At 35.0% G+C, this 15,584-nt stretch overlaps 1 pseudogene; it reads left to right on the top strand.

Annotated features, from left to right (window-relative positions):
- LOC133209734 (macrophage mannose receptor 1-like) overlaps positions 1 to 15,302 on the top strand; it is a 29,810-nt pseudogene extending 14,508 nt beyond the window's left edge.
- Positions 15,303 to 15,584: the final 282 nt, after the last annotated feature.

Genomic DNA, 15,584 nt, shown 5'->3' with positions numbered 1-15,584 from the left:
AATACTGACCCAACAACCAGACTGGTTGAACGCTCCTCCTTCAGGCCCATTTCTAAGATTGTTCGATGAACTGTTTTGAAATTACATTGTGTCTTCCAGAAAATTTGAGCATTTTATTTCTAAAATGAACACTGTAATTACTACATCAGTGCAGAAAAACAATGTGCTTTGTTTTCAGCACAATAATTTGCAAAGTAGCGAATTTTAAGGCATGAACTTAACTTACTTGTTAATGGGAGTTACCACCCATTTTGTTATTTTTAAAATCTCTTTAAATTTTATCTTCAGTATCTGTGAGAGTTATTGTCCCTCATAACTGTCAAAATTCAGCAGAGCTAACCACATACATCCCCTTCTTCCATGATACATTTTTTCATGCTCTAGAAAAAAAACCACCATCATCTCAGCCTTTCTGGATAGGTTTGCAGTGTTTGGATTCTGATACTGGGTTTTCCTGGAGTGATGGATCACCAGTGTTCGACCTCGCCAGTTTCTTTCTGTCCTGACTTTGGCTGTTGTAGCTGTTTTCATGACTGGTGAGGATGAAAATGTCTACCTAGGTAACTCTAAATCATAATTCTCTATGCTGGTTTAAGAGGTGAATAAATCCTGAGGCTACACTATCACAACAGTGATGGCATAGAATACTAGATAGAGTACTAGTTGCAGCTACAGACATGACTATCTAAGGAGGCAAACACAAGAAATGTTTCTCTTGATTTTTATTAGTCTCTGGTGATACATTGCCACATTCTTTTCCCCTGCTATTGATTTATAACCTCATTTGATTCAAGTTTCCATGGGACTGCTAGAGCCTGTAAAACACTGCATAAGCCCAGAGCATTTCTTTTTTCTCGTGGAGTGACTGTATTGCTTTAATAGCCCACATCATAGACTGCACAGCCATAAGAGGAAAGTAAGGAGTGGTTTGAAACTTCAGTTCTACTTCTCTTGCCTTCCAGAGTACAACTTTTTTTCCCTGTATGATAAGAATGAAAAACAAAGCTGTGTTTCTTCTTTAGGTGGATTATAAGAAGAATGCTTATATTGGCAATATTGCATTTGAATATAGTGGAGCTATCAGGAAAGAGTCTTCCATGTCCTGGATTATGGTGTCCTGTCATAACTGTATTTGTAAAATAAAGAAAGGTAGGTTACTTTTTACTCTAAGCTCACATTAGGAAGAAATTTAAGATGAATCCCATTCTGTCAAAACCGGAATTTCTCCAAGTTACATGCTGGTAGAAAATTTGGTAGATTGAATGGGAATTTTGCTTAAGGACAAATAAGTCAAAAGATATAAATACTTTCAGAATGAAAGATTTCAACTGTTCCTGATAAACTTTTTTCGTTTGTTTTATTTTAAAAGAGTATATTATATGATAAGCTTTGCTAAAAATATACTTGCTTATATAATTATAAAATTGTAGAAAATAAGGTAAAAGCAACCTCAAGGTCTTATTTGGTAAAATCCACTGCTGAGAACAAAAACATTTTTTTATGAAAACAGATGCTTTGACTGACATGAAAATATATGTTTCTTGGAACTTGCACTTACAGGAAATTCCCAATTTGGGGGTTAAGGGGGCAGAGAGGGAAAAAGAGAAAATTACAATTTGGAAGAAAAAAAATCACTTGACATTTCTGTATCCTTTGTGAAAAGAAACTTCACGCCTCCACCCAGGTGTAGCTAGAATGCTACACAAGAACACACTAGTCACCTACTCTAATCTGAAGTCTACCAGCACACTAGAATAATTCACTTTGTAAGATGACATGTAAAGAAACTCCTATAACAACAGGCTTGCTGAAATGCAAAGATGGTAATCTAAACTTCAGAATTTATATACTTTAAGACAATAGTCTGGCTCACATCTTCCTTTCATACTAGTAGCAAAAACTCCTATGTTTACGCTACTGTGAGGGAGGGAGGATGGGTGTTCGAAGTATAACAACTGTTGAGAAGTATACTCAGCAAAATCAGAGAGAAATCAATTGCAGCTTTGTACTGAGTTACACATTTTACTTCCAAGACTTAGGAAGTAAGGTTATTTTGATGGCTCCCTGCGCTCCTTAACACAAGCAATAAGGGTTAATGTTTAAAGTGTTATTTTTCTAAATAACATTATTTCTGTGCTAGTGAATTATTTAGAATAATCTGATTTTAACCAAAACACATTGTCCTTGTTTCTCATGCTTCAGAAGTAATAGTCCTGGACATCTATCTCAGAGAAATGCAAAGATACATTTCCTGGTAACTTCTTTTGTAAGACCTCACCTGCATGATCAGCACTAAACTAAAAATCATTAGCAAAAGTGTCAGTAGTTGTATACTGTTAATTATTAGTAGTATATAAATGACAGAAATTACAGCCTGAAGAAATTACCACCATTAGTCAGCAGTGCATAATATCATACTGAGAGATGTTGAAATAGTCATAATACTTTGTACTTCCAGAACAGAAATACACTTTTGCCTTTAAATCTTTTAATGAATCATGCCAGAGACTATTTTTAAAAGGTGACATGACTTTTTTTTTACCCAAGCAGGCGTGTTACACACTTACTTTATTTAATGCAATTACACATACCGCAACACAAACATTACAAATAATTCCGTGGAAAAAAGTTTAAAAGGTGATATTTTTTTTCACATTTTCGTGCATGCTAGCCTCACATGTTTGAAGAAACATTGCTCCAGTATCCCACTCTCAGTGATGGGGAAATTTTCCATTTCAATTTTTCTCAAAAATTGATGGAAATTCCGTCAAATGTGATTCTTAACAAAGTGGCTTCATAGAAAAAAACAAACACCAAACAAGCCAAACAAAAGAACAAAACAGCCAAAAGATTCACAAGTAAATGAATAGTAATAAAATTTAAAATACTTCAAAGAAAGAAAAAAATGTTTAGTATTTGAATTTCTTGTCCAGATATAAGACAACGCTCATGAAGAATCTCTGAGGTAAAGTGTTTTTACCCTTCAGTTTTCTTTCAGAAACAAGTACTCATTCAGACTAACTTCAGACATCTAATTTAGGCAACACTCAGGATGTGCAAGATGCACTTACAAAAAATCTACCAAGACAGAGATGTAGAACTGTAATGCATCTGTCATACCCTGAACATCCATTTTTTTCTCTGCACCAAAGATACTATATATATATATATTCTGCATTGTATATATAAAATATCAAAAATGTATAGACATTAAGATACTTTCCACTAATTGAACACTTATACTGGTTTAATATTTGGGAAACATATTGCACCTTCATTTTTTTCCCCATTTCATTACAGGGACAGTCTTGAAACCAGAACCTCTGGACCCTCCTGCCAGTATGCTTCTGTTTATTTTCTCTTATCTGAAGGGTGGTATCATGTAACAACACCAACTTTGGGTAAGAATTGTGAAGAATACAGAGATTCCTTTTCTGTGTTTCAGTATTTGAAGTCACAGAAGATGGCTGGATTAAAAAAGGAGTCAAAGAATAGTTTTTCAGCACAGAAAAGACGTCTCTGGAGAAACCCAGAACATTCTGCAAAAACAATCATGGTGGTTTTGCTACTATTGGAAATAATAGTGAAAGAAAATCTTTGTGGAAAAGTGCAAGAGGAAATTTGGCTATCTTCTACAATATATGGCCTGTACACCCTGCTGCATATGATTGTGAAATGCAGGAGAACATGCTTGTTGCATAATAATGAAACATTTTATTAGCAGTAGATATAAATGTTTAATTAAAAACAAATTATTCCACAGAATAGAATTTCCCTTTAGGAAAATAAGTACAAAAGAATTTACCATTTACTAGGGTGGGTATATTCTTATTCTAGGGTAAAGACAGTTCTGCCCATGACCAAATATATGTAAGGAGCAATGAACAGGCAGGTTGGTTGCATACTGAGAAAACTGTCTTTTTGAGAGGGTGGTTATTTCTCATCTGAATATCATAGTCTAGAATACATGGTAATGTGTAGATGTGTGGCTACTGGCAGCATACTTAGGTGGTCATAGACCATGCTATATTGCTGAACAAAACAACTATTCAAAGAAAGATTTAGCCTGATCTAAGTCAGGGATTGATGAACTAGGACCTGCATGAATTGGTTTTCCTGCCACACACATCAAAACCGTTAATGTATTTCAAGGGCACTGCCTATACATTGCCTGAGATTGTTCTGTTGGGCACATGCCAAAGCCATGACAGGGGCATGGTAACAGTTTAATGACATGGCTGCAGCCTCAGACCTCTGCCTTAATCCTGTCAGGTTTACTAATACCAAAGTAGCCACATAATCTCTTTTCTGTGTCATGGTATTAGATGCTTGCTTTTATTATATGGGAAAAGATATGAAAGGAAGAAAACAACAGACAGCTTGAGACACATGAATTGCATGGCTGCTTAAGTGCCAAAAAAAAAAAAGTATACTATTTTTTGTCTCAGATCTTCTTCATTTCTTCTTCAGTTGAGAACAAATTCAAAAGCTTTTGAAAGCATACCACTAATGCAGCCAAAACTGGGAAAGCAGTACTAAAGATGATACAGCAAAAATAGTGCTGTACGGTATTTACTTCAACAGGGGTGCTCTCTGGTGAGTACACGACCATTTATACAATGTGCATTCTTCTATTTGCTTCCATAACATAAAAGTTACATTTTTTCATATAAGATAACTACTAAATATTAGAAAGCACTAACTAAATGTACTTTTTTTTTGTTTGTTTAGATCTTAAAAAATGGCAAATTGGAGTCATATCTCATAGGATTAATTCAGAATGCTCATTGACAGTTTAGGTAGGTAAACAAGCTGTATCAAGATTCACAGAAAGTGTTTGTAAATGTTTTGTACTGCCAGAATTCCTTCTGGAGGGATCACTGCAAGGGAGTTAAATGCAGGTTCAGAGATTTATATTGCATGTTGAAATGAATGCTCTCCCTTGATTTAACTACATTGCAAAAACACTGCTTTACATGTTTTTATAGGGAATATGCTATGAATACTTAGGTAACATTAAAAATAAAGGAATTTTTGTTCTTTGACTTAACATGCAAGGATTTAATTGTCTAAGGGCCTCTAGTACTAATGGAAACTCAAATTACAGACTCAGCTAGGATTTTTTAAAAAATACTTTCATCATGTTAAGGTAGATATTTCTGAACTTTTCCATGAACATTGTCTGAGCAACTGCTACTGTTCTGTCACTGTTTTTTTCCAGTTGGATGGATGGAAGTGTGATGCACTATGCAGCTTGGGCACCGGGTGAGCCCAAATTTGCCAGAGATCAAGAAAATTGTGTGGTCTTAAATAAAGAGGATGGTGAGTTACACGACTTCTTTAAAAAGGTATTTTTATGGGTACTGTTCTTCCCCCATACGTTAACAATATCTTGCCAATTTTAATCCATTCTTTCCCAGCAAATTGGGAAAATATACATAATAAAGTCATTACATCTGAGGTTTTTTTCAGTGGCAATATTAGCCATGAAAGTGGAATATAAGAAATTTATTTTAATGGGGAATGCAGGGACAATCGCATCACTGATTTTTCAGCTGCACAAACAAAATGTTCTATCCAAATCAACAGCAAATTGGTCTTTCAAAAAATAGTCAGAGAACAGTTAACAAAGGAATAGAACATATAAGCAGTTTCATAATTTATAGTGTTTTCGCTGATAAAAGGTTACTTTACACTTGCACTTGTTGCATGTGCAACAAATCTGTTTGGATGGGCTCTACTAAGAGGTAACCAGGTTGCCATATCAACCACCTCAAGTGGCCAAGGATCAGTCCTCCTGTAAGCAGTGATAATGGGAGGTAGTTAAGCAGAAGTACGTTATCACACATTCCCAGGCAGATTGCTTTTGAAACTACAAGCATGGAAGTCAGTTCACTTCCCACAAATTTCAGTCATATTCAGTGTCTTAATATCTATATTTAAATCAATTTCAGGCTTGTGGAATGGTGTCAGTTGTAGTTTTTCAAATGGTTATATCTGTCAGAGGGTCAGAAGTTCTACCAATGCAACACTTCAGTGGTACCTTCACCTCCTAGAGAATGTCCTGAGGATTGGCTTTTATTTAAAAAATCAGATATGGTAACATCCATCTAAGCACAATGGTTTTAGTCCTTGGGAAAGTGCAAAGGCCTTTTGTGTCTCACTTGTGAATTGACAGTGATTATCCAAAGCTGCATTAAAAATTGAACCAGTTGTCTTATCCTTGCAAAATGGAGGTTTTATAGATTTCTCTTTTCCTGAGAAGTGGTCATCTAAGATAAATTGAAAAAAAATGCTAAATTTCACACACTTAAAAAAAAAAAAAAAAAGAACTAAATTCAACTCCAAGTACCCGCTACAGAGTAAAATCAGTGATCTCAGCTGGAGCAAATCAGAAATAAAGCCAAATTTTTCCAAACAGACTTCAATGTAAATTACATGTTTCTTCCCAAAAGGGACAAACCTGATGTACTTATTGAGAGTTCTTTTTTCTAGTATATGCAGTATTGTTATGAAAACGGCCATAGAAATCAATGCATTAGAGTTTCATCAGACTCCTGTTGTGGTTTATAAATGGTTGGTTGAGCTTTGTTGTGACTTTCCCACTTCCCTAACAGAAAGACACAGAATAAATTTTAAATTTGTCAGTGCTTTTGATCTGGTTCCAGAGCTGAGTCCCTGTTAACTCTGGAAAACTACTTTTTGGGCCTGAGCTAGGCTGATTTCTACTAAAACTAGTGTAATTCAAACGTAAATTCCTTTTGCGGTCACTCAGTAGCAGTCTATTCTCATTTTTCCTCAGTGTTACAAATTTTTTGGCTTTTTCTATGAATACTGGTATAATGCAAGAAGAATTCATTTGGACCATGGAGGAAACCTGGCAAGCATACATAATGAACAAGTACAAGGTATAGTGCAACAGCCCTTCATGTAACAGATAGCATTTACTCTGTATATAATGGTCACTTCCTGCAAAGAAAATGGCAAAAATAGGCAGTATGTAAATGTATGTATTTTACAATATGTATACTCAATGTGGGTTATATGGCCATGGCATGAAACTGTTTTAGAAGAACTGGAGCCGTCTGTCTAAGGCATGCTAGTGATAATAAGGATTGCTTCCTCCTGCTTCACACAAACTGTCTTACGTTATTTATAGGGTATGAATTATCATAAAATAACAAATTGAGACCTGGCATTTGTAGTTTTAGACACAGAGAAAGAAAAGGAATCCGTGGTCTGTTTCTGCCAGAAATAGAGATATATTACTATACCTCTCTGAAATGACTGTCTGCATTCTGAAACTTAATTCAATAGTAGAATGTCAGAAGAAAACACATTTTCACCTTGCCTGTGTTCCCGGTCATCCATCTGCATCTGTGTACAGCTACACATTTCCATTAGTCAATCAGGTCATCCCGAGTATTGAAATAAGTGAACTCATTAGGTAACATGGTGTTTCGTTAGGTAACAGGCATATTTTTTTTATCTTTCCTCTTTCCAAGCCCGATTCATAGTTCCAAATACTTTAACTCCTTGAGACTTTTCACAGACAAAGGCTTAGCATAACCTTGAAATAATAAACTTGGTGAAATTTCTGATCAAATGCTAATTAAAATATATATATAATTATATATATACACAAAATATATATATATACAAGACTTTAATGATCTAAACAGCTAAGGATTTGTTTATGAGCTGATATCTTGTCTGATGATGTGTTTATCTGCTTTTCTACTGGCTTTTTTTCCAGCTTTTCTCACATATCATTTGAAGAACTTTTCAAGTGATCCCTGGATTGGTTTGAATGATATTGTCAGGGAACTCAACTTCTTTTGGAGTGATGGAAGTGCTGTCTCCTATACAAATTGGTGTCCTGAATCCTCAAAACCTGTAGAACCTGTTTTGTTTGATACTTTACATCCAGAAGATGGCTGCAAAATGCAACAGGTAAATACTGGTTAGTGTTTAACATCAAGTATGAGCAATGTTACTTCACGTAACAGTTCACTTTGATACAGATGTTGGTTCAGACCTCCCCAGGTTATTCATCTACCTTTACACTAGCAATTGCAATAAAAAATTTAAATGTTTGAGTATTCTAGCTATCTCAGAGCCCAAAATGGCATTAAATAGTAGATAGATTGAAACAAATTTTGGGTTTCATAGTGATTTGATTTTCATTTTGAAAAGAATAGAAATGTAGCATTCAGGTTTTAGAAGTTAGCACACATGGGGAATATTTTCACGTTTGACAAGTCATGAAAAGGAAGAGGAGAGGACGCAGGAGGAAAGATTTCAATTCTTTTCTACTTCTCTATTTAAAATCATAACTGAATGGCTAAGGGCTAGTAGATGTCAACCCCCTTCTAAACCAATCAAATTCTCTCCACTGCTAGCACTGAAATTAAACCTCAGAATGCTGCAAATAGCACTCTACATATTCAGGTCAATATAGACTGATTTGAACACCCACATTTCCTTTCTTCTTTATTTCCATATCATGATATCAGAACTTGCCCTTCACACTATGTAATTCCTCTCTATGTTCATCCTCCCTTCATTTTGATATCCACACCTCTAGAGAAACCCAGAAATCCTACCTCTAGACAACGAGCTTAATCTGCATCTGAGCCAATTTATTCTGCTCTTTCCCATTTAGCCAGTGGCCAAGGCATGCAGGAAGGAAAATAGGATACAGTATAATACGTAGTTCTACTGCTTCTCTAATAACACTCCCATGAAATGTCAACTGGGGTGGGGGGGAAATACAAACGTGCATTCTAATTTTCTCCTTCACCTTCAAGTTACTAGCAGATATCTCCTTCAGAAAATCCTTTTCAAAGGAGTGAAATAACATCAGAAAGTTACTCAAGCTTGAAAAACTAGAGGCAAGAGGCACTAAAACAGATGTCCCTAAAATTTCTGCACGGCAACTTAGTAGTCTGTTGCAGGTTTTGACAAAGTTCCAACTTCCTAAGCACTCAGGTACCCTGATTTGGTGTAGTTGAAATGGAAATCCTAAGAATTAGAGGTAATGATAACTGTGTCAAGAATTACCATTTAGATGATTCTGTCAATAATAACTATAATTTAAAGTCAGTTTTTCAAGTCAAATACAAAGCATTGCCTCAGTTTATTTTATTTCATTCCTATTCAAAAGAACTTGCTGACAGTCACTCATTAGTCAAGAAAGAAGATATGACAGAAAATTCTTGAAAATAATAGTGCCTTTCAAGTATATCTCCTTGAAAATAACCAAACGAACAAGCAGGCTGAGCTGAAGTTAACAAAGATTTATAAGACAGTACCAAAGGGAAGCTGGCCACCACGGAGGCCAGAACAGACAGAAAAGGATAAAAGGAAGAGTTTCTGGAGTTGTAATACAAAACCTACAATATTGTGATTCTAAAAAAGGAGTGAAACTACCCAGAGGGCTATAGTACTTTGTTTTATAACTTCTAGTATCAATGTACTCATACCCTTTTCCTTATTCCAACAGTTTGATTGTGTTTCTCTGATGAGAGGTCATGTTGATGACAGGAAAATGGAACAATGAGGAGTGTACTAAACTCAGACATATATGTTACAATAGCAGGGAGCTCTGTATTGCTAATCTTGACATTTATATCACAGGGATTAAAATAACTTTTTTGTTTAACATGCTCTAGATCAGTTATAGATATATATATATATTTTTAAAGGATCAATAAAACCTGAGGGTCATACATTAGCATGTGTCTACCTAGACACTGATGGCACCTGGAAGACAGCTTCTTGCAAGGAAAAACTCTTTTCTGTCTGTAAAAAATCAGATGGTAAGCAATTGTATATAAGTGTTTTAAGTAGAGGATGTGTGGATTTATCAACTGTGGTAAATATAAACCACTAGAAAAATACTTGGCTTAGACACTAGTATAAAGGAAGACATGAATAGCTAACTAACTAGCTCTACATATTGACATGAATTATTCCCAGAAATAAATCAGTTCATAACAATAATTGCCAAAAGCCCAAGAAACAAAGGACTGAATACTCATTAATTTCTTAATTATTCATTCTAATAGGAGAAGTCATTCACCTGCTATGATATTTGTTTTGATTAGATGTCATGAAATTCTGTATCCAGTTTGGGACACCAAAGTTTGAAAAGGCTTTCAGTCAGATTAGGTTTTCAGATGACCAGGATTACAAGAATTTAGAGGTAATATAATTAGTGTTGCACAAAAGAGTATGAAACAAAAGACTAAGGAGGATCTAGATTATGAATTTTGAATACTAAAAAAGAGCCCTAAGGAATGGATTTAAATTCTCCACTATGTCTGCTATCAGTTGAAAGGGAGTATCAGACTTAAATATGTCAAGGAAAACCACCTAATTTTATCAGTACAGAAGCCTTTAATAAGTACTTTGAGTAGGTCAGGGAACCTCCATCACTACAGCTGGCTAAGAATAGGCAGGATGAACATCTTTTAGGAATTATATAATTCTATATCAATTCATGTCACCTGTGAGCACAATGATGAAGTAAATAACCCCTTGAGGAGCTTTCTAAGCACAAACTTCTATGATTTCTATGGAAATAAGTATAAATATAATTTAACAATTTAGCTATATTCTTGTTTTTCTCAACATTATGGAAGATCTTGAATAGTTAGAAATTTTAAAATTGCATGCCAAAATACAGTCCAAGATGATGTAATTTGAAAAAAAATCCTCAGATTTGATATAAAACGTCTCTTTCCACTTTAATGTTCTGGAAATCTAATTTGAGTGCTGAATGTTCCTTAACAGGGAAAGAAATAAAGTGTAGAAGACTCACAGGAAGAAAATGTAATTTGGCAGAACATTTAATTTTCATCCCATCTGCATTTATCTCCTCATCCAAAATCTTCCTAATATATAAATCACTATGGAATATATTCAGGAAGCAGTTAAAAAAAAATCCTGCAAGCCATGTTTAGTCATACCAACACTTTCATTCACAATCACTGTTTCTGCTGTAAGGTTTTGATCCTATCAAAAAAATAGAGACTGAAGCATCAGAAGACATTTTAAAAACAGCAGTTTTAACTAATCAGGCAGATATTTATGCCAGAAAACCAGCTGGATATTTTGTTGACTAGAGTAATTACAAAAATCATAATTAGAGGAAATCTATACTTCAGGTATACTAGTGTATCTTCCCAAACATCTTGACAAATAAACATAAAGTGAAATATTCTCTGAAAATCAAAATTGAAGCCATACTCAAACTCATTTTAGAATATGCTTCATTTCTTCTATGATGACAAACCTAATATTGTCTGTTTAGTTTTGTCTTACTAGTGGGATAAAAATGTTTTATAACTGGATTCCAAGTGCCTGATCTCTTATCAGCAGTGGCCCCTACTGAGCCACCACAATTCCTGGAAAATGCCATGAATCAAAATGACTCAAATCTTGGATACCTTTCCATAGTCACTGCTATTACTTTGAAGCCTCCAGGAAAAGAAGCTGGTCTCAAGCTCAACGGGAATATGCTTTACTAGGTGAGTGGGTTTTCTTTTTAGAAAGATTGAAGATGTCATTTAAACACATGAAAGAACGGATGATACTGCTAAGCAAATCTTAAATTACTTTAAAATTTCAAACTTAAAGCTTTTTAGCTTGCTTTTCTGAGTGTGCTTTTTCACAATAAAACTAAACTTTGTCAAAGACAGAGGTGTCTGGTGTCTCAAATACTAGGTGAAATATGAATATCCCCCCAAAAATTAAATTCCTACTAGTTGTATAGACCTCAGTAATTGGGTAGGGAGATAAACACTTTTACAGTCCCAGGAAGACACAGACTTCAGAATAAACATTTTCTTTTTCTTCCCCAGACAAGAGGGAATCCCCACACAATGTAAAATAGGAAAGTTGCCTTTGTTAGTTCCTTGGCAGAGTTTATTAAACGGATCGCACTGGCTGGCCCACAGCTGAGAAGGAGAAGTCATTCAGTTTCCATGAATCAGTAAAACACGCCCAGCCATGTAGCTTCTGCAAGCTGGAGAGAACAGTATGTGGACCAGGGGAGAGGAAAAGACATTTTACTCCACATTTCTGACTTCTCCTGAGTGTCCAGTGATAAATGCCATGATGCAGCACGTATTTCAGAATTCCGTGTTTTCATACTCATAGGGAAGTGCTGCAAGATATCCTCGCATTCTCTCTTATGATTAAAAGTATCACTCAGACATATAGTATTAATGTGTAGGATGTTTCCTCATGTGTATGAAAACATGAGCCTATGATTGAGTAAACAGAAAAAGTAGCATTGCAAGATAATTTACTTTATAGCTGTTGACAGCAGAATTCCTGAAATGGTTCTACAGAAAAATAAATTACTACAGAATGTAAATATCACACTAATAACCAGAATGAAAGGTAACATTTGGAGACTGGCCTAATTCTAGACTTTTGCCTACATTATACCCACTGGCCATGCCAGGAAGGTCGTCATTTTCTTAAGAAGAATCCTAACACAGCTGTGTGTACTTGTAATGCGTAATGTCTGTAATTTGCAGTGTGTAAGGGCTTCTTACACATCCTATCTACCCTTGCAGTACATAGCTTCAGGCACTGCTAAAAATGCTGCACAGGCACTGGTGAGTGATAGACCTGTAGTGGTAACATACTTGGTGCTGACTACATCATATGTACCACTTTCAGCCTACTTTCACCACATTCTGTGTTGTCGTTGGGCTTGTCCAAATGGTATCAAAGGACATCAATTTTTCTTCTCCAAAATACCACAGGCTAAACAAAATCCATGTCCTTGTGCCAACTTGCATCCATACAGCTCAGAGTCATGCTCAAAATAAAATGCAGTGATATAATAACCATGAGACTAGTAAATACTGCATGCAAGAGTCGGCGTCTTTTACATCTTTTTACCTATCTTTTATGTGTTTATTGACTTACACTGTGAGAAAATGTGACATTGTGATGTGTTATTAATATTTTTTTCAGCTGCCGATTTGGTATCAGTAGGAGACTATACTGAAGTAAACTTCTGGCAGACACCATTAAGATACTCCATGGAAAATCACCAAACTTTTGGATAGGACTAAAGAAAAATGACAGAGGTAACATCTTCGGTATTTGATTATACGTTACCATATCATACAAAATGATGGTATGTTATATTAGAAAGAAATTAACTTTGTATAGTGGAAAAATACACACATATAAAAAAATACATCAAAGTTTATTTCAAAGAATCCTTACATATGCTTACAAATGTACCTGAAACATTTAACGACCTATTTGTATTATAAATTTTCGTTTTCCTCATCACAATGTATTCTGTTTAACCCTGGTATTTTATACATATATGCTCATTTAAAATATTAGAACAGTGTGTGTAGACAGACAAATCTGCAGTAGATTTTGTCAAACGGCAAATGGGAGAACCTTCAAACACAAGGCAGGAAGACTGAGGAGAAATGTATGCACTGTCTGGCTTCTGGAACACCAACGTCTTCATTCAAAAAAGGATATATCTGTAAAAAAAAACCAAAAATTAAGTAATATCTCTAATACATTAAGGTAAATAATACCTGATACTGTGTTTTCATTATATAATGTAAAATGTAAAACATTATAGGCTTGTGTGAAAAATCTATAGACCCCAACAGCAGGATTCACCTGCCTAAATACTGACAAGCCCCACACAGCTTCTGACTACCTCCTCAGAAGACTGCCTCTCTCATAAATCCTGTAAAATTACCATCAGTCCCACACAGCCATCATGAATACTTTAGACCCCTATGCTTAGCTAAAAGAATTGTCAAAGACCACTCATTTTTAATAAAAACTCAGTTTTTAGTAGGCTTTTCCCTCAAATATCATACAGACTAAGCTCAAAACAAACTTTTTTTATTTCAGCTGAATATATTATATAAAAAAAAAGCTGTATCTTGTTCTGATGAGTGCAATGAAAACTGTCTTGTAGAAATGTTGGAACTGGTGATTCCTTTCATTACTGTTCTCTAAGTTGATGCATTAGAGGAATTGGTAAAATGCTCATGATACACCTCTAACACTCAACACATCCATTCAAGAAATTTTTCATGTTTCACAAAACACCTTAAGGATCCTGTGGGCAGTTTCTCAGAAATGAAAATATTTTAAAACACTTTTAGAAAGAACAGAGTTCTGATTCTTGATTTCCTGTCTTGTATGGTATCTCAACTGAGGATGTCAGATATTCTTGAAATAAAAGAGCCAATCATCCTATTAGAGGTTTACATATACATAGCTCCACATCCCTGTGAGAGCAGTTGTCACCAGTAAGTGGATTTAGGGGGAACTGTTAGGAGCGTCTGGACTTAGAAAGTTTAAATTGTTTTGGGATTGTTTTTTGTAATTAAAGCATTCAGAATAAACGTTTTCTTTTCCTTCCAAAAGCTCCTCAAAACACAGAAATGTCAAGAGAAGCTCTAAGTAAGCATACTTCCTTTTAAGTAGAATTATAATTAAATGCTCAAATATAAGAAGAATATAATTACATATTTAAAACAAAAATTTTAATAAAAAGTCTATAAACTTAATCTGTATCTAGATGCAGGAAATGCAGATTATTCTGAAATAAACCTGGTTCTGATCAGACTTAATTTTTGTTTGTTTGAATAGCTAAAAATGCCCATTAAATAATCATTGAACAGAAATTTCACATGCATATTGTATTTGTCTGATTTCTGGTTAAAGCAATCCCATCTACTACTGGATTCTGAAATCACTTAAAACCAAAGGTGTTGATTGCATTTTATCCACTTACAGAAGGGAAAATGGAGACAGTACTTCCCACCGGCATCATCTGGCTGTTCATTCTTCTAGCCCTTTCCATAATTGGAGCTGGAATTATAATTTGTTTCTGCTTCAGGAGGAACAGACAAAACCTGCTATGAAGTTCGACCAGAATGAGTGCACTAGAAGCAACTATGGATATCCAAGAAAAAGATGCACATACCAAGATGTAGAGTGACGAAATGTCTGTATGTTCCAACTCGCAAAAATCTTACGTCAGTTTTGCATTTTCCTACGCAGATACAGTCTCCTCTCTTCACAAATACAGTTAGTGGATTTCTATAAATACACACATATACTCCCTCCAAAATCCCCTCCAAAGGAATTTCTTTTGTTCAGTTTGGGTAGTACACATATTTTTCATATAAATGAGCATGGCTGAAAAGCTGGCTCCAGAGGTGTTACAGAAAAGCTCTGACAGAAATTTACTATATGAAATTATTTTATTTGACTCAACGCAGAAATTCTTTTTTGTACAAAATGGGCATCATTTACTCAATTCTTTAAATATTTGTTTCCTGCTGTATTACTTCAGAGTTATCTAGGCTATGATGGGAACATGGCTCACTTCAGATTTTCAACATTCATTTAAAACCTGTTACAATACCTGCATCTCTGAGTGTCAAAAAGATGATGTCATGCTGAACAGAAGACAGTATCTAGAATAATAGATACTATTATCTACATCTGTGTCTATGGCCAAGCAGCTTGAGAACATTTGTGTTACCACTATTATTTACCATTTTTCT

Source organism: Neopsephotus bourkii, unplaced genomic scaffold, assembly GCF_033783945.1.
Source record: "Neopsephotus bourkii isolate Nb327-2 ecotype Australia unplaced genomic scaffold, CSIRO-AGI_Nbou_v1 NB_53, whole genome shotgun sequence".
Classification (NCBI taxonomy): domain Eukaryota; kingdom Metazoa; phylum Chordata; class Aves; order Psittaciformes; family Psittacidae; genus Neopsephotus; species Neopsephotus bourkii.
This window is presented reverse-complemented; position numbering and strand designations above follow the sequence as displayed.